Here is a 26172-nt window from a genome sequence, read left to right as displayed (position 1 = left end):
CTTCAAGAAATTAAGTTTCATAGTTTTCAGGGATGGACTCTGTTAGATGCAATGGCAAAACAAACAATGTACATTCATACACTCTCTTCCATATACAACTTTGCTGAATTTCAATATTTGCTTTGAAAATAGCACAGTCAAGTTACCAAAAAAATACATTTTCTTGCTAAACATCTGGCACATTTGGTTGCCTGTCTCCTGCTGCTACTTCTGCCGTTGTTTACTGTCTTCACCCTTTAGCGACTCTTCAAAACATATTTTATGATCCATTTTAATATTTTTCCAGGGACCTAGTGTGGTGTAGTGGTTTGAGCATCAGACTATGACTCTAGAGACCAGGATGTGATTCACAAGTCACATGCTCTCAGTTTCAGAAAAAGGTAATGGCTAACCTCTTCTGAACAAATCTTGCCAAGAAAACCCCTTGATAGGTTCACTTTAGGATTGCCATTTGTCAGAAACTACTTGCAGGCACACAACAATAACAACAACAGCTATTGTGTTCAGGCTGGCTGGTGTGCAATTTCCGGGATCTTCTTTTTCCCTTTTTGAAGAGAGAGGCAATATTTGCTCTTCTGCAGTCCTCTGGAACCTCACTTGTTCTCCATGGTTGTTTTTTTTAATTATGCAAATGATTCAAAGAGTACACCAGCAAGTCCCTCCAGTACCCTGGGATGCAGATAATCTGGCCCTGCAGATTTGAACTCGTTTAGATTAACTAGGGTGGGATACAGACCACTAGAAAGAGGCGCCAGGGAGGCGCCTCTTCGCTGCATAGTAGCACCGCAGCAACCAGATTGTGCGACACTGCTGCGTTCCATGTGGGTGGTGCTGCGCAGCTGCGACACCCTCGTTATGTGCGAGGGTTGCCGGGCATGTGGGCTCTCCGCCCACCAGGCAACCCTCGCACATAACGAGGGCACCATAAAGGCCTGTCTGTTGAGGGCCTAGGTGATTCCTGACTATCCCCTTGTCAGTTCCATTTTGCAGCCTGGATCCCATGCCAAGGTCTTTGCTGATGTATGGATACACACAATTCTCTCTGTGTGTGTTTTTTTTTTCCTTCCCAAGGGGGGAAAACTGAAGCAAAATAGGTACTGAGCAGTTCTGCCTTTTTTGTCCAAGTAAAGACCATGGTACTAGAAGCTAAACCTCTTCTCTCCATATTATCCATGTAGCCAGCCATTCACTTTTATTATCTTCCTGTCCTTCACTGGTAGAACTGGAAAGAATCCCACATATGTCCCAAGGAAGGAAGGAAGAATCTTATACTGGAACTTCTCTGCCATTCACTAGTCACCACATTTTCTTCATTTGAAAACTTAGATGTTGACAGAGGGAGATACTTTTCAGCTGAGGGCCTCAGTAAGCTAGAACTGTGCTGATAAATCTACTTAGCTCTATTACTGTTTCCCTGTTGTTGTTGCTGTTGCTGCTGCTGTCTTCTGAACTTGTGCTAATTTTACAGCCAAGATAAATTTGTAATGCAGAGGGCATGCTCACCAGATGCTGCTGAGGCATATGAAGGAGACAGCAACATAACCATAGTGCAAATGAAATTTGAAGATCGCCTTGTCCTTTAACATTAAGGATTTAGCTAAACCATTCCCCACGATGCATATATTCTGTATCTGTATTAAAATCATCCAAACTAGTTGATAAATCTGAGGTTCACAACCATTTTCATTATTAGTTTGCCAAGTTTTCCCTCTCAAAAACAAAAACAAACATCTATTCTTGCAAAATTTTCATGGACTACTCCAAAATACTTCCTCAATGTCCTCAGTGTTTTGTTAACTGTGCCAACCACATCTTTCAAAGAGATGTGCGAAACTTACTATAATTTCACCAAAAATAGTAACTTTCTTGAAGACAACAGACCCATAAAAACAAATATATCCATTTTTTTGTGTTCTGGAATGGTGGTATCTGAGGTGGACTCACATGATCAAACCAAAAAAGTCCTCTGTGTGTAAGAGTACTGTATTATCCTTAGTATACTTGTCTTTCATATCAAGCGTTGATTCATTCACTGTCTGATTATTTACAGCATGAAAAAAACATTTATTAATGGAAGCATCATCATACCACAGTAAGAAGTGGTATAATTGCAGGTTTGCTATCTCTGTGAGTCTTGCCCAAAGTGGCTTGTATGGAGGCAATATAATTGCCTTGCTGCTTCTCTCCCAAACTATGACAATGTGAGTTTGGGATACATCAGCCTCACAAAACTTTCCTACTTTCTTCACAGCCTGTACTCAACTAGATATCTTAAGCAAGGATGGGTGCTTTGTGACCCCACCAAATGTCAACTCACTTCCACTTTAGCCAGCAGCCAATGATGAAGGATGATGGGAATGATTGTCCTACCACATTTGGAGGGCAACATGTTTTCTGTCTTCGAAGATCTTTACTGAAAACCAGACTGTAGCCTGATGTTCTCAGTGGCTCATTTTCATTAAGTCTAAATTACGTTTTAGTTTCACATCTGGACTAGCCTGAAAAAAGGTTCCAATGATGTGCCTGCATTTTCTGAACTATAACTTAGCTGCCTGTAGTTTGGCTTTTCACACTTCAGAGTACACCAGTAGTTATAACCCTGAAAATGAAATAACTTGAAACACAGCCAGAAGCCAAGAGAGAGGGTGTTATTGTCTTACTCTTAGAAAGAGAATGACCTTCCCATATGTGGTTTACGTTTCTATTGCTTAATTCTTTATAGCAGTTCGACTGGGTCATCAATACCTAAACAATGGTTTTATTATTCCACAGCACTTAGCACATATTTTCTTTACCTGAAGTGGGGAATAATTACCTTTTTTTTTTGGTAATAAAAGCCTATCCCAGCATAGACACATAAAATGGATTGAAAGTGTGCATTTGCTTGCAGCTGAGTGTGGCTTTAGCCTGACAGCCAAATGAATATAGGTTTTAATCAATGAACCAAATATTTATAGCAATTGAATTTCTTGCTCTACGTGCAAATTAAGCAAAACTGCTATATAAAATAGTCGTCTTATCCTTTATCCTGCCAGCTGGTAGAGATTTGTTGTGGAGTCTCCACTATTCTCAGATATAGAGCACATTTTGAAAATACATTTTATTTTTTTATAAAGGGTGTGAATCTTAGCAACGTGAGAGAAGACTAAAGGGACTGAGCTTTCCCAAGGTTGTCCCAAGACATTTTGCACTCTAAGACAAAGCAGCAATTAAAATCCCATATTAAGTTGTACCACTGAAATGCACTGTTCTCCACTTCAATATCATATGGACCTTGTGTGGTACACAGTATCCAAATTGAGCGAATCTGTTTTTACATATGAGAAAGAAAATCCAAAATCACATTCCTGACATTAAATGTATAAGAGCTTCAGCAGCAAATTAAATAAGTAATTATTTAATTACTTATATTACATGCTAACTTTGTTATCTGTGACAATCTGCCTAATGGTAGGCTTGTTCCATTTTAGTAATCTCTTGCTCCTGCCCCCCCTCCTCCATTTTGATGTGGAGCTGGCCTATGCTGATCTCCCACCTAGAAATTTGCTGATTTCATAATGTCAGAAGGAATGAGTTGGTACCAGACATTAGGGAGTGAATCCAAGAGGACTCAGAACCAGGAGTCGAGAGCCTAAACTGTCAACATTTATAGCCCTTTGTGTGATGACAACAATTGACCAAGCTGGATGGTTCTATACAAGGGAACACTTTTCTGCTAAGGACAACCTGGTGCACTCAAACAATCAACATAATTCCTGGACATTGGTGCTGTTGATGGGAGTTGATGTGAATTGTAGTCCAACAACAATCCATGGCCTTACTTAATAGACTGAGTCCCAAAGGGTAATGGGATATACATTGTCATCTAAAGAAACTCCACCACAACCATAACCTTCACCCTTAGTAAGTCCAGAAACCAAATTCCAGTGTCTTGAATTACCTATCTTATCCATGGCTAGAAGCTCCTGTCACTGTGCCACATTTGTATGCATATGCATATTTGCCTGTATGTTGTATAAAATCTTACTTTGCATATACATAATCAAACATTATATTAACTGAACTCATTGATATGCACAAACCTGACTTCTCAAAAGTATTTCCTGAGGAACAACAGGAAAAAAAATAAAAAGCTCTAGATTTTATTTCTCAAGCAACTCATCCCTTCTAGCTGCTCAATGCAGAAATGGCATGTTTCACTCCACCCTGAGCTCATCATCTGTATTTGATTATATTTTTACTCTTCATTTTCACCTTCAAGCTTTGGCCTTCACTGAACTGTATTCTGTATTGAACACTGTTAGCCCGTGCATCACGTTACTTCATTTGTCTCTGAGCTGTAAAAATTTTGCCCCTGGCTACAAAAGTAGTCATTAAGATCAGGTTAGGAGGCCTTTCCCCTTTACATGATTTTTTTTTAATCTGGAAATACTCTGAAAAGTAAAGATACAATATGTTAAAATGTCAACTTCTCAACACGTGAGATTCTACTTGTCAATATGACATTATGCTTCTTCATTTTGACAAATATATCTTGTAGTATGTCTTATCTTTATGTACAGAATATGCAACCCATACAGAAACATTAAAGTACATTAATGTGTGGGGCTGCTGAATAGAAGGCAAGGTGCAGTGCTGGTGGAACCTAGCCTGGAAAGTTTATCAACGGTGTATTCAGATCTCACAGTTTCTGTACAACAGAAACAGGAGTGTATAAACACTGGTCACTGGGATTGGCAGGTAGTATGTAGACTGTGGATTGGCCAGACATGATATGAAAGACATTCTCTAGTCTTGTGTATGGTCAACAGGCAGATGTATTCTTCCTGCTGCACTATAGGCACCAGAATCTAAGTAGGATGGGTGAGAATTTTCATTTTAATTGACTTTTGTTAAGAATTGCTCAAACTGTAATCCCTCTCGCATGTCTGTGATGAAAAGAACCTCCAACTTTAATAGACAAAACTGAGAGAAGCCAAATGAAGATTAATTCCTACAGGTTTAGGGTTCCAAGTACTTAACTCGGTTTGAATCCCTGTGATCTCTGCCATACATTTGGTATTGAATTAGGAATTTGTTTGTTTGTGATTTTGCATGCTTGTGCAGCAGACAAATGCAACACAATGCTCTTCATGCAGGGAACAGCTGTACCTATTGAATAAGTGGGTAGAATTCAGAGACTGCAGAAATAATCCAACCATTAGCCATGTGGCTGGGACATCTGAGAGCTGATGTCCAAAAACATCTGGGGTGTTAATATATTTTAAGACCACAGCTCTAGAGGGGGTGGCAGCTGTCAGAAAGAGTAGCTGCTAAGAACAGTAAGATCAACAAAACATAGAATCAAAGAGTTGTAATGGACCATAAGAGCTATCTAATACAGCCCTCTACCATGCAGGAAGATACAAGTAAAGCACTACAGCAAAAAGACAGCCCAACCTCTGTTTAAAAACCTACAAAGAAGGAGACTGTATCACCCTCTGATAGTCCCCTCTTGCACAGTTCCTAATGTAAGTAAGTCATTCTTACTGATTTCTTATACTTTGAATCCATTAGTTTGTGTTCTAGTCTCTGGAACAGCAGAAAACAAGCTTGCTTCATCTTATATCACACATTCCTTCAGATATTTAGGTGTGGCTATCATATCTTATTACCTCACAGTCTTCTCTTCTCCAAACTAAACATAACTGGCTCCTGAAGCCATACCTCATAGGGTTTTGTTTCCATTCCCTTTACTCTCTTTGTCACTCTCCAGTAGACACTTTCTAGCTTCTTAAGATCTTTCTTGGACTCTGGTGCCTAGAACTATGCATAGTTTCCCAGGTGATACCCAAGCAAACATTATTATGTATTATGACTTCCCTCATTATGGACCAATTCTTCTATGGATGTAGCCTAGAATTGCATTGGCTTTTATGGCTACCATATCATACATATTCTGGGCTGCAGTCCCCTTACTGCATCATTTGTTCTGGTTTCACCAACCTGAACACCATTTTGCTTCTGTGAGATCAACACAAAGAAAGTGTTCAACAGTTCTGTCTCCTCTGTTCTCATATCTTTGCACAGTAGCCCTTCCATTTCCTTGTTCTTCCTATTTGCTCTGAACTTAATCAATATTCTGAACTTTCATTATTGCTCTGAAATATGGTTATTTTTAACCTCTCTGACAAGACTGAGTTCATTCTGAACTTTGGGGTTATTTTTTCTTTATTTTATTTCTCCTCAAAAGTAAAATGCAACAAATTTCAAAATCCACAAAAGACCAATAATTTTACTGGCCAACCAAATGCACAAAATACATCATGCAAGCTTCTGAAACTTCGCTGGTCTCTTCATCAGGCAAAGATATTAAAAATCAGTAAGGAGAAGAAAAATTATGATGCTAGAGTCATAGGCCTACATTTTGTCTCACATGTAACTCAGTTGTCAGTTAAGTTGATCTGGAGGAATCTCATTGCGGGCAAAGGCTACTCCTTCTTGGCCATGTGAAGACCAGGCACAAAGTGTAATAAAAGACAGGTAATAAAATTTCAGATCCAGTAGCAACAGAAACAATAACATTCCTTGAGACTCAAGCTGTCTCTCTCCTGTGCAAAGCTAACTTCCCCTTTCTTGGACAGAATACATTGAATTTTTCAAGAAGTCTCTGGGGGAAAAAAGTCAGGTTTTTATAGGTAAAATTTAAAAGTTTCCGCCGTTGCAGCAACAGGTAAAGTGGTAACAAATAGGAGCTAATGGACTGGGGCTTAACTCTTTGAGATCTCTGCCTCCAACAAATGTAAACCCCTTTTATTTGGATTATATTTGGCAGGTTTTATCTGTTCTAGGACAGTATCATCCTAATCTATTTTGAGGGAGTATGGTAGACCTGCATGGTCATGCCACTTCTCTTTCTTTCCCCTTTCATTTTTTACTGAAATGTTCTTAACCTGTTTTCCATGCTGTACGTTATGGAGCTCTTCACAAGTATACACATTCTTGACAAATGCTCTCCCTCCTCCTTTCCTGTTTGGCCTATTTCTTTATACTCTCTTCCAAAACATTGTAGGCTTTTATGTGTAATGACTGCAGTGTGTCCTGAAAAGAGTGTGTTAGCTGAGCCTGTCACAGAGGAGTATTTTTGGTGGGGAGGGGAGAAAGGAGAGGTTTCATCAAAGCCAAGCTTCAGTGTAGAAGATATTTCTTCCTGCGTATTATTCATTTATTCTGTGGTTTTGATTTTTGTTTTGTTTTGATTTGGTTCATTTATTTTTTGAACATTGAAAAGTGCAATCAGTGTTACATGAGTGGGGCATGGGACTGATCACTTGATTTGAGAGGGAGGGAAAGGTCAGAAGAGACAATTTAAGAAGTATCACCATTGTCCTTCAATATTAACAGTGAGTTACATTGCAGGGGTGTTGAATGTTATTTTCATTCCACACAGCATTCTAACCTGAGAGAGATGAGCTACATTGCAGGCTTGTTTTATATTACCTTCTCAGATCAACTTGAAATATAATGATAAAGGCACTAGCGTGTTATCATAAACATCTCTCTTTGCTTCATCTCAACCCTCATCCAAAAAAAGAGTGTTGATAGTGGAACCAGGAGTATTGGATCAAAATACCAGACCATGTGCCATTGGGGATGACACTCTCATTTGCCACCTGTCTCAACCTTCCTTGTTCTCTCTGAGTTTAGATGCATTTGGCACATGGGTGCTAAACAGCTAGAACTAGATTGAGACAACAGCTACGGACTTATTAAGTGGTTATATATACCTTTACACCAACATAGATACCGTACATCAGAGTGACACAATCCTGGAATTTTGCTGGACTGCACCATTGTGTAGCTGAGCATGCAATGGATAATATATTGCTTCATAGTCATCTGGTGTGCAACAGTTACGTCCACCATGATTAGGATGTATCCTTCCAAAAACTGCCTAGAAAATGCAAACACTAGCATGAAGATGTTTACACCAGTGTAAAATGCCAGCAGGATTCTCAACATAATCTTTCTCCCTCATGCCAGGTAGTGGATCTCCTGTAATATCATGGGCTGGTGTTTATTTTTGTGTGCTGAGGGTGGCAAATGGATCAATATGGTGCCTGTATTTTTTGTTCTCCTTTGGGATATGTAGCTATGGGGGCTCTTCTGGTGAGCAGCTGCATTTCCAAATATGCCAGTACAGTGCTGAATGAAAGGAACTGAGCTCTGTCTGCCAACAATGGCAACAGCTCTTGTCTGATGAATTCCAAGCTTGCAGTCACAAAAACAGGAGATCAGCTGGGAATACATGACAGTCATTATAAACCATGTTTCAGGTAGGGTTGCCTGGTTCTTAAGACAAACAAGTGTCAGGAGATAGGAATACATTTCTTGCTACCCTATTATTGGAGACCTTTCTCAGCATCACAATTTGTGTGACCAAGGCTGGAAACGTTATCCCAAATACCATCACTCATGTTTTAATTTAGGTTTTGTATTTTATTCTATTCCAAAATACCTTAGGGCAGATAGCATTTATCCAGCCAATGTTAAGTAGGTCATTAAATCTTCTCATTCAAACAAATGGGAATAAAGATGTCTAATAATGAATAAAAACTCTAAAGTATAACACATTTTTTTTAAAAAAATCATTAAATATTGAAAGAATTCCTTCACTTCTGCACAGTAAATTGTTTTAATTTTATTTTAAGATCTTGGCTCTCCTAAGCTATAATGTAGTACTGTTTTTTCCTCAGATCTAGAATATTGTAGGAAAATGTAAGAAAGGAGCCAATAACTGAATGAAATTGTGTGCTGCCATCTTGTGGCTCTCCAAATTAGGAATATGCATGCAATAAAGACTGTTGTCATTATTGTTCAGAGGAAAGAATCTAGCTTTAATTGTGTTTTTTTGTTTTTACTTTACGAGGTAATTAAACATGACAACAACCCACAATCTTATACAACCTACATTAGAAGAAGTCTCTTTTGAATGAAGCAGGGTTAAAGCTTGCGTAGACTATAGGGAAATATATTTTCTAACTTTGTGCAGTTCTGTTTTTATTGTCAAGTGATAAGATTCTCTTTTGTTGTGTGTCTGCTGCTGAATAATAAATTCTGCAGCAATTTAAGACCATTAATTAGAATATACTGTATGAAGTTACATGTCAGTAATGGAAATATATAGCAGTTGCAATATTCATTAATCTTCCACACAGCATTTTAAATAAGACACATTCTTTCCAGTTCTTATGTAAGCCACTTCTATCGCCATTTGCAAAGATCTCTTTGGCAAGTAGAATGTATAGATCAGATCCTTCCCATTCCATCTTTGGTCCCGCCTTGTGTTCACTTAGGGCCCATACAGACAGGCCAAAATAAAGCTGCTTTAGGTCACTTTGGAAGTATGCTGTTTACATGATGCATGCATCCTAAGAGTACAGAAGCCACTCCAAAGCCATGCTCCAGTCCTTAAGACTAGAGCGTGGCTTTGGCGTGGCTTCCAGACTCTTAGGACACATGCATCATGTAAACAGCATACCTCCAAAGTGATCCGAAACAGCTTTATTTTGGCCTTCCTGTATGGGCCCTAATTTTAACTAATCATTTCCTAGCTTGGGGCATCTTTATTATTATTCTATTCTATTCTATGTTCTGTTCTATTCTATTCTTTGACACTGTTCACTCTTTTTTCTATTTTTCCTATCAAACAAATGGGGGCAGATTTGGTTATCTGATTTCTTGCGTCCATAATGAGCTACTACTTGCAAGATTTTCAACAAGAGATTCTTTTTACACACAAGAAACTTGGTAGACTGCACGCATATGGACTATTCATATACTTTCTTCTTCGCTGACAACTATAAATTCTGATTATAGGATTCTAAACTGTACTAAATGCTATGTGAGGCTTTGAAAGATGCTTCTGGGAAATAACAAAAATTGGATATTCCATTTGGGCAGCCATATTGGCATTACATATTTATATTAATTTACAGAACAAAGATAAGATCGTATAGATTATTACATGCATTAATATATCAACAAGCCTACTGCTTAACTATTTTTGCACTGTCTCACAAAAGCAGAAGATGTAGTGATCAGTTAGCTTATCTATAAATTGTGTTGTGAACACACCTAACATTATGCACTTCAAAGCCTGCTTAAAACAGGATTCTGTCATAGTAGCTTTCTGTTGAATGTTAATTATATTCCTTTCATTCCCACCTTTTGGAAGTGGAAGGGGGGATCTTATGGGTGCGCTTTCCTATACAGGTACTTTGACTTTCAGAGAAAAGTCAGTCATATGGACTATGTCAGGGATGATGGGAGTTGTGGCTCTTCACCTGGCCTGGAACTCACCACCTGGTTGTGCACCACGCTGACCAGTTTTGGCCAGTTGTTATATCTTTGCAAGAGTTGCAGAGAACAGGCTGAAGACCCCGACAAACTCTCCAAGCCTTCTCACTCTTGCTTCCACAGAAGTCTTCACCCTTCTTCACCAGGGTCCTGCTGGTTCTTGTAGCTTCACCCAAGACACCAGACAACTCAGTAGTCTTATATAAAAGATCTACTTTATTCTACTATATACACAGCTCCAAACAATACTCAACTCCTCTCTCTCCAATCCACTCAACAACCACTACTACAACCCACACAATGCATTGGGATCTATAGTCATTCTTATAGCCAAATCATGGCACCACCTACTGTGGTCTGTTTCCACCCAGTAGACGTGTACATCATTCCCATTGGTTCTCCTTGTTCATCCCACAATTAATGATTTCATCATCTCAGCCTTGACCACTTAACAATTGTCAGGTGTGTTCAATTATCCACTTTGCAATTCTTGTCCTTGGCACTCTGGACCTGTTAATTGTATTACCATTCACACCTGTGTGGTTCTCAATTGGCTTCTGCTGAGTCACTCTGACTCTCACATACATCTTTTATTTCTCTTACTGTATAACCCATGTGGCTTTTTCCTTAACAAAGTCAACACCTCTATATCTTAGCACAGTTCATTAAGGATGCATCTACACTGTACAAATAATGCAGTTTGACACCACTTTAAATGATGTAGCTGCATCCTATGGAATTCTGGGATTTGTAGTTTTTCAAGGTCTTTAGCCTTCTCTGATGATGTGTGCTTCTGCCTGACAAAACTACAAATCCCAGGATCCTGTAGGATGGATCCATGCCATTTAAAGTTGTGGCAAACTGCATTACTTTTACAGTGTAGTCTCTATACCACCTTTCTCTTTGTAATTTCTGTTCCCCCCCCCTTCAATTTATTTCCAGAGGAGTGAGCCTGCAGCCTCTACAGGGCCTGTTTTTTCTGAGGGCAGGATGAAAAGTGACATTCCTTTTGTATCACTTGCAGCCTGAGCCTAGCCTGCAGGTGCCCAACTAGCTCTTGAATGCAACACCCGTGACCTCGGCAGTCATATGCACACTCACAGCTCAACCTTTAGCTGGTCAGGCGTGACACCGATGGCCTATTCAGCTGCCAAGTCTGTGGATTTAGATATGAACAGGTGAAATAATCACACAGTCTTGAGAAGGTTGTTTATTTAAGGTAAAAAGAAGAGTAAAGAACATAGATTCACAATTCCAACTTCCAGTTCCCAACAAGTGGATATAAAGAACAAAAGGAAAACAAAGCATACATCAAATAACATAAAGGAAAAGAACAGCAATCACACACTCTAGCTTAACCTGTCAAAAGGAAAGACAACAGACCCCCAGCATCTCTGGCCAGCCACATGCCATGCCAGAGCGCTTTACACTCACACATTGTCCATGCAGGACTGCCAGCTTTTGTTCTCTACTATCTTATATACCCTTTCTTACAAAGCTGCTAAAGCATCACATCATCTACCCTGTGCGCCCAAGAAAAGGTTCCCATACCAACTACCAAGTTGTTTATCGGATCAGCAGCTACCAGGATGAGCTGGAAACTGCTTATCTCTCCTTACTCTGGAACGTCCTCCCACCTCCCTTCCATATCTTCCCAGGACAGAGAACTTTCATTGACCCATTCTCACTACGAGACCTATGCACATTTACTATTAAATAAAGCTTTAACCACACTCTTGCTAAAGCTATAAACTTCTGGCCCAATACATCTCTCTAGGGGAAAAAAGAAATTCTATTGAGTTTAACAGTCATGTTGAAATAAATGTGCAAGTTAGGGGAAATGGATGAAACAAATTTGCAAATTACAATACAGGGAGGAGAAACACACAAAAGTCTCACAGTGCAGTACAAAACAAAGATTGAAAGAAAATGCAGGTGGGATTTTGGGAAACTCAACAGCAACAAAAGAAATAGAGATTTTCCCACATCTCTACACTACTAAGAGAGCTCTATTAAATCATTAGTGAAAATACCTAGGTTCATATGGTGTGGAGTAGCCAATAGTTTGATATACAAAGGCCTTTCCACAAAATTGCAAGAGCGGTCTCAGCTGGACAGACTGTATTTTGTGTCTGGGACTTCTAATGACCACACTGCCATGGATCCACCTGGGATGGGTCTGTCCACTCCATACCTGTAAGAGGAAATTGACCACAGTAGTAGGAACAAGCAATCCAATTAGTCTAAGGGCAGGTCTACATGGGCCAAAACACTGGTTTCCCCCTGCCTTCACCATGAGCTGTCTACACAACGCAGGGCCAAAGCTCCGATTGAAGTGCAGACTGTCTTCACAAGAGATGGCCAATTCCATACTGAATCTAGCTCATTCCTGCCTAAACTAGTGTTCATTAAAAAAACCAAAAAAAAAAAAAAAACCTCACCTTTTGCTCCAGAAGGTGCTGGAAAATCCAGAGCACTCTTCAGTGCTGAGGTCGCAATAAGGCAGCCAGTCATGTGGTCAATTCTAGGTGCTATGTTGTTGATATCAGAGGGAGTGATTCACACCAGTGGTGATGGTGCTGGGCAGGAGAATGAGGTGCATGTATCGGGGGGGGGGGGAGAGATCTGGATCAGTTCAAATATTACACGAGTAGCCAAGAGTATTTTGGCCAATGTAGATGATCCCTTTGACTGTTCTTCTTTTGATTTCAGGCTCTCCTCAATATGCAAGTATTAACTGTTTAGTAAAACCACCTAAAGATAGAACTACACTCTTCAAACATATAGAGACATTTTATTTAAACTAATTAATTATTCAATAACTCAAAGGAATATATACCTAAGAATCTCCTATGTATTTTCAGGTGTTCAGATGACCGGCGTATGTTCCAACCATCCTTATTTGGCAGGGACAATCCTGAGTAATCCTCTGTCATCCCACTTTTTCAGTTGTTTTTAAAATGTCCTGGTTTCTTCCTCCTCCTCCAACTTCCTCCTTTGTCCCCAGCTTACTTCCATTCCTGCAAAGTGAGCTCACAGTGCAAATTTAGGCTGCACTCAGACTGAAAAGATAATACAGTTTGACACCACTTAACTGCCATGGTTCAAAGTTATGGGATTCTGCAGCTTATAGTTTTGTGAGATATATAGCCTTCTTTGAACCCTGGTGCTCCCCAACAAACTACAAATCCCAGAATTCCATAACATTGAGCCATGAGAGTGAAAGCCTTGTCAAACTACATTATTTCTGCAGTTTGGCACCAGCCATAGTCTATATTCAATCAGGTCAGGGTGAGGGGCAGCTTAAGCACATTTTTGTACAGTGAACTTTAAAATTAGTGGTTGGTTCGACAGATTTTCAAAGAATTATACTGTCTGGTAATTACCACATTTTGATGGACTCCAAAAAGCTGAGTTCTTACAGAGATAAATATATACACTTCAGATTTTGCTTTACGAGTTGATATATTTTCATGTTTTGATAAGCTCAGTGCCAGACAGGGAATCATGAGTAATTCTTTCTGGACTAAAGTAATAGCTGTGGCCACATTAGGTGGGTTAAAATTCTCAGCAAGAGCGCATTACTTGAGTTAGAAGCCTAGTAGACATTTTGTTTTGAGCTGAAACAAACGAACCAGCTAATCATAAAAGTTCATGCATTGCACAGGTTGATTGGAAAATGGAAGGATGCATAAACCTCTAAAAGCTATAGCTACAATCACGGTACACGCAAGGATTACTTATGCGCTGGAATATTGACCGAAGGGGGAAATGGTCAAAAAGTTGATTGCAATACACTGGTGGAACAATACCTAATTTCTGATTATCCATTCAATGCTTTCTGGTTGCTGTGTTGTTGTTTTTTAATAAAGAAAGGGATTTGGTTCTGACCTATCAGCACACATGTTCTTAAACAAGGTAACATTTTGAGGATTTCTGTTGTAATTGTGAGATTTCAAGTTGTTTTTGGCTGCCAACCCTATCATGAAGCTTTCTTGGGAAGATTTGTTCAGAGGGGATTTGTTATTATCTTTCTCTGTGACAGAGGGTACTACTTCCAAGGTCACCCAGTTGTGAAGTCGAAGGCTTAGTTTTTGTAGGTTTTTCGGGCTATGTGGCCATGTTCTAGAAGATTTTCTTCCTGACGTTTCGCCAGGAGCGCTCATCGGGTGTCACCCCCCATCTGGTGTCACAGCCTCCTAGTGACACTACTGTGAACTGGTCCAGTTCAAAGATCTGGGGATAACTGGTAATCACATTTGTGTGGGGTTGCTGGTGGGCCAAGAATCAGTATAAATCACTTGGAGCTATTCATAGCATCAAGCATGCCCAATTTGGGCAGGTTGGAAAAATACACTAAAGCCTTAGAAATCAACAGCCCTGTATGTTCTTCTTTCAAGAGTTCATACAATTGGTACCTTCATTTTATCCTAACCAGGTTGTGAGTAGGCTTCCCATATCCCGTCCCGGGTATGGCAGCCTTCCCGGAACTCCCAGCCACCACCTCCTTCCTCTTAGCTGCTGTGCTTTTAGTGCGGCAGCAGCAGTAATGCAAGGCCTAGCTTCCAATGCTAGGCCTTGCTGAGAAGGAGGGCTCAGGGCGGAGTCGTGCAGGACCTAGCCAGTGGTCTGGGCTCCAGAGGAGGAGGCCATGGCCATGTGGCTTCCTCCTCTGGAGCGAGCCCACTGGCTAGATCCTGAGCTGCTCTGCCTCCGAGAAGGCTTGCCGCCCAGCTGGGCTCCAAAGAGAGAGTGTCCTCCGCCTCTGAGAAGGCTTGGCTCCCAACCCAGCTGGGCTCCGAAGAGAGGGGCCACTGCCGCGGCCCCTCTTTTTGGAGTCTAGCCTGGGTGGGCGAAGCCTTCTCTGAGGCGGAGGAGTGTCCTCCGCCTTCGAGAATGCTTGCCACCGTTTATATGGGCATCGACAGGGGAAGCGTGTCCCTGTTGGTGCTCTTGGACATCTCAGCGGCTTTCGATACAATAGACCATGGTATCCTTCTGGGGCGCCTGGCAGAGGTGGGAATCGGGGGCACTGCGCTCCAGTGGTTCCGGTCCTACCTCTCCGGGAGGTCCCAGATGGTGCAGCTGGGAGACGTGTGCTCCGATGAGAGGGCCCTTAAAACCGGGGTCCCTCAAGGAGCCATTCTGTCTCCCATGCTATTTAACATTTACATGAAACCGCTGGGAGAGATCATCCGGAGACATGGGGCGCGGGGTTATCAGTACGCTGATGACACCCAAATAATTTTCTCTATGTCTCCGACTGATGCAGTGACTAAGGATGGCATCTCTCCTCTCGTGGCCTGTCTAGAGTCAGTAATGGGCTGGATGAGGGAAATCCGACTCAAATTGAATCCAGAGAAAACGGAGGTACTTGTGATAGGTCCCCCTGGTCCAGGAATGGCGGTAGTTCCACCTGTCCTGAACGGGGTCACGCTCCCTGTGAAGGACTCTGTGCGCAGTCTGGGGGTGCTTCTTGACTCGTCGCTTCACCTGACTGCTCAGGTGAATGCGACGGTCAAGAACACCTGTTATCAGCTTCGGCTTATTCGCCAGCTGTGCCCATACCTGGCCCAGAGGGACCTTGAAACGGTAGTACATGCTCTGGTAACCTCGAGATTGGATTTCTGCAGTGCACTCTACATGGGGCAACCCTTATACCAAACCCAGAAGCTACAAATGGTACAGAATATGGCAGCCAGGCTGGTCACTGGAACTTCCAGGGCCAGCCATATTACACCAGTGCTCAAAGATCTGCATTGGCTGCCTATTCGCTTCCGGGCACAATATAAGGTGTTGGTGATGACCTATAAAGCCCTAAATGGCTTGGGCCCAAGATACCTGAAGGACCGCCTCTCCCCGTACATTCCGTCCCGCACCCTCAGAACATCTGGGCAGCAACTCCTTAGGGTGCCAGATGGAATAGAAAGGTTTTCAGATCCTTTCTGAATTGGGCCAGGGGCTAGGTTGTCCTCCACTACGAGGAGGACATTTTCCATCGCCGCCCCGGCCCTTTGGAACACGCTGCCCATAGAGCTCCGCTCGACCACCTCCCTGGCCCAATTCAGAAAGGATCTGAAAACCTTTCTATTCCATCTTGCATTCCCCGACTAAAGTCCAGTGGGCCTCCCTTCCTCTTCTGTGGCAAAGAGGATTGGCTAACGGGGGTTTTATTCTGTTGTTGTTTTAAAATTGTATTGTATTGTATTTTTATTATGTTGTTAACCGCCCTGATCTGTGGAAGGGCGTTATAAAAATAAAATTTTTATTATTTATTATTTATATTAATGCTTTTTGAATTTTTTTTTAGTCCTACATTTGTGGGCAAATTTTGTCCTACATTTGTCCCACATTTATTTTTACATTTGTCCCGGTTTGGAGGTAGACCGTTATGGCAACCCTAGTTTTGAGACATCTAGTAGGCCTATACTCTCTCAAGCCTGACATGTGGGACTTGTATGAATTATTCTATTATTAATGAGAAATGGGAAGGTTTATCATGTTCTGAAGGGACACAGTCCAAAAGGCAGGAAGGGCTTCAGGGCCGCCTCTCCTTGTTTGAAACCTAAAGTGAGAAGCTACCAGAGAGTAGAGCCTCAAATACAGTAGAGCTGGGAAGTGTGAGGCCTTGCAGACTTCCCACTGTGTACTTCACTCTGAGGACTATCCCTAGATGAATTCAACAAAACATTTGACTTGAATTTCCAAGGTTGGCATCTATAGTACATGGATGCTACCATTTTAGTCTAACATAAAATTTCTGCTACTTAAAATATGGTTCACATTGCATAAATTTCATAGTATAAATAGTTATAGTCAGCACCTCTTTGAGTATTCTGAATTAATCTGGCAAATTGATTTTCATAAAAGTGATAAATTGTCATTGTGAAATGGCACGCTATTCTCTAACTTATTTTAGGGTTATATAAAACACTGTTATATAAAACAGTCTTTACCACTCACACCAAGAGCCTTGGAGAAGCATTGATTCCTGCTTCATGAACAGTACAACCTCTCTCTTTTCAGTATTCCAGTTTAGCTAAAATATTGGGGAAACACAGTTACTTCTAAATAAGTGATCTTGTGTTCTATACTGTTTTCCCCCAGGTCCCTCCTGTTCCACTTTTTTTGGCATTACAAATACGTTTGAAATAGTGAAATCCTTGACTCATCAAAGCTGCTTTGAGGGCTGCTTGGGGCAGAAACACAGCCTACAAATTCAAATATAAACAAATAACGTTAGAAATGTCAGTGCATGAAGTGTGAGGAAAACCCGTGACATCCACAACTGACAGCATTACCATCCCTTAATGCAGAGCCATTAACACAGCTTCATCCCTTTGCTGAAGTCCATCATCTCCAGTGGCTACCAACAACTTGAGGCAACACAGGCCATCAAAGTGCATTTGAAGAAACTGACTCAAGGGACATGCTGTCAACAAGTGATCTCACCATCTGTCTGTCTTTTTCTTCACCATTAACATCTTAGCATTCTCCTGCCTAGCATTCACATCTGTTTACATGGATTTCACATTTCCCCATAAGAAATGTGTTTAGCAGAGCATGACATCTGCATGAATACACAGCTCTCCATAGATGGCATGTGCATTAGCAAAAGTGCACTGGGCATAGTTCACTGTAATTTGCAAAATACAATCAGTTTTTCAATTTGCATGAGGCATGCTTCCAGATAAACACTGGCTCTTCAATTCTAATTCTTCCACAAATCTCTATATGACAGTTGATGGAAAATGTTGTTGTTGATGTTGTTGTATGTCCACCTCTTCAGTGAGGTTTCCTGTGCTAAGAAAATCATTTCTGGTTTTATTTTCAGTCATTTGCTTTTGTTCACAATCCAATTTTTACAGTGCATGGAAATAGGTATTATCATATTAAAGAGTAGAGTCTCAATGAGGCACCAAGAAAATTACTTGGAGGAAGAAATACCACAAAATTCTTTTTAGGGTGATTTTGATGGATAGAACTGTGTTACTGAAGACAAATGTCTATGTTTGTTGTAATATGCAGATATTTGGTGCATTTAGAAACCACATAACTTATTTTATCTTGTCATGTGAAATATCTGTTCCAAATATTTTTAAAAAGGACTTCTGCCTTGTAACTTTGATCAGTTTTAGCATCATATCATACAATGAGGTACCAGTCAGTCCAGTAGTATTAATGCAGTAGATATTGTCCAGCCTCACCTTGGAAGACCTGAATTATGGATATTAATTTAATGGAAACCAACCCATTTCATAATTCACACCTCTTTGACTAATTGCAAGTTGGAACTGGGGCTGTGAAGAAATTTCACCAGCGTCTCATTCTTAGCAAAGATAGGATGTCTGAGCAAAGATGGCCTGAGCTTAGCAAAGATGGCTTGGCAAGAATTCTTTGGCCCCTGTGAGTATTCGTCCCTTTAAAACAAGATGGGCAATCTCTTTCTGCCACCTCCCAGGTTGCGAGGCCTAAAGAGGTGGTTCCAGAAATGTCCCTTCCATCCAAACCATGACCAAGGTACTTGATGAACTATAACTCTCATTTACTCTTGCCGCAGGTACAGGGCAAGCATCTTAGTCCCTATCTCCCACCCAGGCATGAAGCACACCCTTAATACCTTGCTGCATATCCATTAAGAAAATAGCATTACTTGATTCAGAGACATAAACACTGCTAGCCCTGTAGAGCTCCAGCTTCTGAAAAACAGTCTGGGGATGTGATAGATAGTGACCTAGTCCTGCATCGAGGGCCTTTTGAACCTCCCTATTACCCTGCCATTGCAACTTATCAATAGCTATGGGGTTGCCACCACACTTTCACTCATAACATCGCAGCATGGCAGACCAAACAATTTGAACCAGTGGCCAGGACCATTTGATCAAATCAAAATAATTAAGCACCTGCAAAATAAATGCCTTCCCTTTCAACAGTCCAAGGTCATTGCCCCCAAGTTGACCAACAACCATATGGGGAAGAGGCTCTTGGCTCTCCTTAAACAGTACTGGCAGCAGGCCGTGCCAGCAAAGACTCCACCTTCCCATCCAATGGAAACAGGCAATATCACCTAGGCCCAAGTGCGTACCGAAGTGGCTCATCCTGGTTTGACGGACTGCCCAGTAGATCATGGTGTGGCCGCATAGCAGTACTTGACACCTCACAGGCCAGGAATTGAGATCTGAAAAACAAAGATAACAAATAAACAAATAACCTCCTGACATATTTGCGGTAGGCCGAGAACTTCCAGCTTCCAATCTTCTTAATGGCACAGAGTTCATAATCCCTGAAAGCAGCCATAGAAGCAGCCCCAATCTGAAAACAGTGGGTGCCATTCTGGAAACACAAGCAGAAGCTGAGCCCTGGCAGCCAAGGCTTCAAAGAGGTGACATGGGGAGGAGAAATGAGAAGGCACAGTGAATATCCACAGTAACCAAGGTGGCAGGGAAGATTTGAAACAACAGCAAGCCCAACTCCCCACAAGCCCCGAGTGGGGCTGGGCATGGCACGCACCCCGCTGAAGGTGGGTAAAAGCCCCCCTCAGTCCCCAACAAGTCTAAATAAAGACCAATTCAATTAAACCCGATCCTGCAGCCATGACATTGTAAGTTCTATTCTGAAGGACTCCAAGGTTGATGCAGCCTTCCATCCTTTCATAGTTAAGTAAAATGTGCACCCAGCTTGTTGGGGGCAATTGCCTTACACATTGTAAACTGCTTAGGAAGTGCTAGTCCACAGAGAAGCAGTGCATGGTATTGCTATTGCTATTCCTATGATTCCTCAGCTTCTAAATGCAGGTCCGGGTCACTGCTGAATTCTGCAGTGCATACCTAATAATTAAGAAAATATGCATAGAAAGGTGTAAGACATACAAAAATGAATATGAATTTCCATACTATTTATTTTTAAATGCAGAAGGATGTGGAAAATGAAATGGATATATATTTGCATGTATGCATTGATGATGGATAGATCTTTGCATAGATATATAGTTGTTCGTGAATTTTTGATGATCACAAAGAAGATAGGAAGAATGTTATTCCATGTTTCTCCTCTAGCCCACCCATAAAGAAATGTAAATGTAAAAAACAAATTTAAGAAAATTATATACATATGCAGGAGGTTACAAATTGCTTATCTGAATTTCACCCTCGGCGCGTAAGCTGCTGTTGTATCTTGTTCCACCTGATGTAGCTCCCCTGCTTCTACCATAACTATTAAAAAAAACCCTAAAGCAGAATAATTACCAAGAGAGAGAGAGAGAGAGAGAGAGCAAACAGACCTTGTTTGATTTCAAATAGATAGTTATTACCTTTGCTCTACAGTGCTCTTTCTGTCACAATGTGGCCTGCTAAGTTGCCATAACCTACATAGCAATATAGAGAGTGAGAAATTGTTCTATTGCATGAATTTAAGGCAGCTTAAAGAGTTTTGGTGATAGGCATTAGCTTCTCTGTAGTATCCATTGACTACTGTGAAGGTTTTGAGAGTAAATGTCCGGGGAGGGGGGAATTGTGGTTCAAACCAGGAGTGACCCAAGATACTTTACAGCCAGAAGCGAAGAATAAGATTTAATCCACTTCTGTTCCACATAGAGAGACTAGTTGATTCACAGTGGGATCATTTTTTGATGATAGGGCAATGTCCTCTACTAGACTTAAATGCTATGGGTTAGATTAAGAGGTGCAAAAAATCCCTATGCCACAGAGTTCATTTCCCCCCCTCAGATTATGACTTAAATTAGTTTCCAGTGTTGGTTACCTTTAAAGCCCTGTGTGGTTTGGGTCAAGGTTATCTACAGGATCATCTTGTTCTATATAATCAACCATATCTTCTGGGAGATAGCTACTTCAGTCAGCCAAAATGGAGCTGACTGTTACTCAGAGGACATTTTCTTCAGCTGTCCCCAAACTGAGGAATGACCACCTGGAAAAGATTTGTCAATGAGATATTATCTGAGTTCATATCATCAGTAAAGGCTAGTCTCTTCTGGCCAGCCTATCCTAATTATGATTTTAAAGTATTTATTGATGGATGTTGGTATGTATTGGGTTTTGTGTGTGTGTGTGTGTGTGAGAGAGTGATATTCATGTATTGTGTTATTGTTGTTGTACCTTGCCTAAATCCACAGGGAGAGGTGGGTAAGAAATAAATAGTAGTTGAAGTGAAATGAGACTCTTGTGACCCTTCAGATGCTGTTGAATCACAACTCCCAGCCTTCCCCCTGATTGAGTGTGCTGCCCATAAACAACAACATCTGGAGAGCCATGTGCTTTCCACTCCTGGCCTTAGTCTCAGTTGTTAATCCCACGTATAGCAGACCCATTGAATCAATGGAGCATATAGGTGTTGCTTCACTAAGTCCCAATTGATTCAGTGGTCTTACTCTACTTGTGACAAACAATTGGAATTTGGCTTGTGCTGCCATGCCCCAGCAACTGCTACCGGAGAAAACCACCTTACTTTGCCTAATGGTTGTCCCTTGCTTGTTTCTAAGGAAACTACTGGTTCAAGAGATGAATATTTATAATATGAATATATTTACCCCTCTTGCCAGTTTCACCAAATACAATATTGACAGAAATGGTGATACACTAACCAGCAACAACACGTATGGTTGAAATGTATGTGTCTGTCCAACCAACATCAATTACATTATACTGTAATTGGTAGAATCAGATAATATTTGTAGGTTGGATTTGGATGTGGGTCTCCTTGGAATTTGTTGTTGTTGTTGTGTGTATCTTCAAGTCATTTCTGACTTATGACAAATAAGACAAACCTATCATGGGTTGTTTTGTTTTGTTTTGTTTTGTTTTTTTGAAAGATTTGTTCAGAGAGTATTTGCAATTACCTTCCCTTGAGGCTGAAGCATGACTTGCCCAAGCCCACTCAGCAGATTTCCATGGCCAAGTGGGAATTTGAACCCTATTTTCCTGAAGCCCAACAGTCAAACCACTACACCATGCTCATGCTCTTTGCTTAAAATAGGGCTATTAAAATCAGTTGGCCTGCTGAAAATGTGAATAAAGCATGGATCCAGCCACTGTCAAAATATTATTGTTCAGCTGTCTCAGTATATAGATAAAAGAGATAGCATAGATATGGATGTTTACCCATGTATTATGAATCTGCCACTTAGCTTTTTCCATGTGAGAAGAAACTGCTAAAGCTATGTGTGTATGTCAGTGGGAGGGTAAATTTCTGAAAGACATAGAAAGATCTGTCACTTTCAGGTGGAGTTTCAACTGGCATCAGATGGATAGTTTGCCATTTAAAGCCTTAAATGTTTGGTATCTGTTATTTGTAGGACCACTTTAACCAATATTAGCCTGCCAGATGAGGAAAAAAACACATTTCTAGTTAAATTGGTGCATGTAAAGGAAAGAACTCCCCCCCCCCCAGTACTCATTTGCTTTCTTCTCTTTTTCTTCAGTTATACTATTGCTAGTTCTTAACGTGCTATTATTCCTATATTTTAGCATTTTTGGATTAGTAATTTCTGGATTGGCTTTTATTAATTGTTTGCGATGAATCTTAGTCTGAAGCTTGCCTTGACTAGGTATTTATCGCTAATAGTATTTTAGATCAAAGTATAGTGGGCCCTCCCCTTACGCAGGGATCCGTTCTGGATCCCTCCGCATAAGGGGAGATCAGTGTATGCTGGAGTCCCGTTGGAAGTAATGGGGCTCGCACCCTCAGCAAACAACAGTGTGGTGGCGTGCGTGTGTGATGGACACCCACCCCATTTGTTCTTCTGGGGCGCGTCAAGGGCTCTTCCGGCGCAATTTTCAAAGGCAACATCACTAAGCCTAGGTTAACTTGTATCAGCATTTCCCCTCAGGTGAACTTGTTAGGGTTATGGTGCTCTTTAGCATTTTTGTTTAATATGGCCTATTTAAGTATGACTGCTGTTTCAGTAGAATTGCAAATGAACAAACATGCATCATGTTTTCTGTTCAAACTGCACTTGCTTGGATACCCAAACCCAGAGATAAGAAAGCTCTCCATTTCACTTTCCAATTTGAAATCATGACTTTTAAAACTATATATGTACTCTGAGTATATTTTTTATAATTCTATAGTGTTATGTTTTAACTGTGGGTTTGTGTGTTTTTAACTGTGTTTTGTATTTTAATACATTGTACTTTCCCTTGAGCCTTAAGGAGAGTTGGGAAAGAAGAGATGTTGTTGTTGTTGTTGTTGTTGTTGTTGTATTGGGCTATTAGATTTAGGGTTTCATTGGCGTGTTACAGACCGCCCATTTGGGGTGGCCTGTACCCAGCCCTTTCCCCGACGGATTGGGGCCTCAGCTGCCACAACAGCAGCCTCTGAGGCCCCGATCTGCCGCTTTCCAGGCTGTGGGGAAGTGGCAAAAGGCCACTTCCCCATGGCCTGGAAAGGGGTGTCCTTGGGGCTTCAAGCCCCAAGCACACCCGGCGGCGGGGGGGGGGGAGGAGGAGAAAGGGGCCGCTTGGCCCCTTTCTGCTCTGCGTCGCTGGCGCAGCCATGTAAAGGCTGCACCCAGCGATGCAAAGGTGGAAGGAGCTCTGAAACTGAGCTCCTTCCGGGGCCGCAGAAAGGGCGCCCCAGATGCCCTCACGCGGCCCCACTACGTCACTTCTGCGCCGCCCCATTTGGAGGCAGCGCAGTCGTGAAGTAGCCATGGTGGCCCCCGTGTGGAACAGGCACGGCCATTTTGTACGGACCAAGTCCATACTAGGGTTAGGGGTGTCAGGACGTGACGCTCCTTTCTAACCCTAGTACGTCCTGGGGACATACTATACGCCCGTCCAGAATGGGCCATTTTCAGACTGAATCAGAGCACTCCTCATAAGCAGCAAATTATAGCCCTGGCCATATTGTTGAGCTGCTCTGAGTCCCAGTTATAGGGGGAAACAATATAGGGGGAAACAATATAGGGGGATACAAATAAATATAATAAATAATAAATAAATAGGAGGAGGAGCCCATCATCATCACCATCCCTCCCAAAAGAACACCATTCCAGTTCACTACAGAAAACATAACTAGTTAACAAAATAACCTGTTGCAATTAACATGCTATTCCAAGCTCTGGCGAGGACAGCAGTCTTTTTGTCTGGTAGTTTGCAATCAGAGAGACCTGACAGTTCAGTTTATCCATTTTTATGCTGATTTTTACAGTGGGATTTTTGTTTGTTTGTTTGTTTGTTTGTTTTTGTGACAAAAGAAATAATTGGAGGTGAGGATTCAGTGAGCCAAATGAACATCTTATGTATTCTTTTCTTTGTTAACTGTTGACAAGACCTTGTCACTTGTCCAGAAATGTACCTCATATGTAAATCTGTTTTTTCATTAAAGCTGGAAGGTTGGGGTGCCCAATAGTATATAGAAAATGCTAGCTTTTTGCCTCTAAGTGCTCAAAGACATAAAGTCAATGAGACGTGGCTATTGATTGTCTTTGGCCTACATTGTCAGCACAGGAACTATTAAGAAGGCTTTTATATGTTCCTTTCATGCGTCATTTTCTCACACTATCTAATTAAGAGTTTCACTTAAAGCATAATGTGCTAGTCTCTAGAAAGTGTGTTTTTATGGTGTGGAAACCTAGGGTTGTGTACAGAGACCTTTCCCAAACAACCTAGATTTTCTTCTTTTGTTATAATGTTGTCTTTATTGTCTGTCTCACAGTACAGCACATTAAACTGTGTCAGGAACTGAATGGTGGAATTATTTGTTTGATTATTTTCTTCATTTAGGTTTTTAATTTGTCCATTTTAAAAGGAAATTGGATAACCACTTTTATTTTAGCTGCAAAATTTAGCTTCTTTGGTATTATTGTGAGGATCTATACTCGTCAAAACCAAAGCTGTCAGTTCAAAGTATATCAAGCTGGTGATAAAATGTATATGAACTTTTGGGAAAGGTAGATCAATATTCTTCTTCACAAACCATTGTACCAACAGCTTTGCAAACTCCCAACTGTGAGATATACTTCTGCATTAAAATGTAAAAGGCAGACAAAGGCACAATATCTTAGCAGATTTTCTTAGCAGAAGACTAGACAGCTTTTAGAAAGGAGGTGATAGAGCTATTTCCATGGGGGGGGAATGGCATTTTCTCACTGGTCAGGAGAAAGCCATTCACCTGGAACACAAAACACCAGGATATTCAAGACAGGTTTCCAGTAGCGAGCCACCCCTCCACTTGTGTTTCAGGAGTAAGGAGAGGAATAATATTCATACTTTTTTCTCTTTCATGACAATAAAGGATATCTCAACTGTCAAGACACACCATCATAACAGCCAAAAGAGTTTCATATTTGAGGACTGGGCAAAAATTCTGTGAAGGGATTTGTGCACAGCAAAAAAATTGTATACTTTTGCAAAATCCAGTGTTTTATGCATTCAAATCTTACTGTACAAAATAAAATGGTTTTGCGGCAAAAATACCTTGCCTGTAATTTTGATGCCAAAAATGCCCCTAAATATGAAAACTGTTTGTAAAATGTGCAAAACTTTGCAGAATCTGGGCCAGCAGGGAGAAAACAAATGGTATCTTTGTTCTTTCATGCAAATATTTGCGTCCTTGTTTAGGAACATCCAGCAATGTTGCCAGGAATTACTCATGCAGTGGCATCACTGATGTGCAGAAATGCCTCCTGCTACTGACTGTTTTTGTGTGCCTATGGATCTATATACTCAACTGTTAAAATAGAATGAGAAGGCATGCATTTTCCATTGTTTCCCAACAAGTTGGATACTTGATTCTAATTTTATTGACTGGAATTCTGTTTATGCCTTAAGCTGGTATAATGTTATATTGCACTGGAGTAAGATGCTTTCCAGAGTGACC

General features: G+C 41.0%; 1 protein-coding gene and 2 long non-coding RNA genes across 4 annotated transcripts in view; 1 reads left to right on the top strand and 2 right to left on the bottom strand.

Moving 5' to 3' along the window:
* LINGO2 (leucine rich repeat and Ig domain containing 2) overlaps positions 1-26172 on the top strand; it is a 774940-nt gene that overhangs the window by 377153 nt on the left and 371615 nt on the right. The window lies entirely within an intron of this gene.
* LOC121921643 lies at positions 11539-14781 on the bottom strand. The gene is made up of 3 exons (XR_006101995.1): positions 13178-14781; positions 12780-12917; positions 11539-12532 (listed from the first exon to the last, which is right to left on the bottom strand). It is a non-coding gene; the product is annotated as an uncharacterized LOC121921643 (long non-coding RNA).
* LOC121921644 overlaps positions 19333-26172 on the bottom strand; it is a 13776-nt gene continuing 6936 nt past the window's right edge. Inside the window, exon 3 of the long non-coding RNA XR_006101996.1 lies at positions 19333-19516. This is a non-coding gene — a long non-coding RNA (uncharacterized LOC121921644). The remainder of the gene's footprint in view (positions 19517-26172) is intronic.

Source organism: Sceloporus undulatus, chromosome 2 (assembly GCF_019175285.1).
Source record: "Sceloporus undulatus isolate JIND9_A2432 ecotype Alabama chromosome 2, SceUnd_v1.1, whole genome shotgun sequence".
Lineage (NCBI taxonomy): Eukaryota > Metazoa > Chordata > Lepidosauria > Squamata > Phrynosomatidae > Sceloporus > Sceloporus undulatus.
The sequence above is the reverse complement of the archived record's forward strand: the minus strand, read 5'-3'. Positions and strand labels throughout refer to the sequence as shown.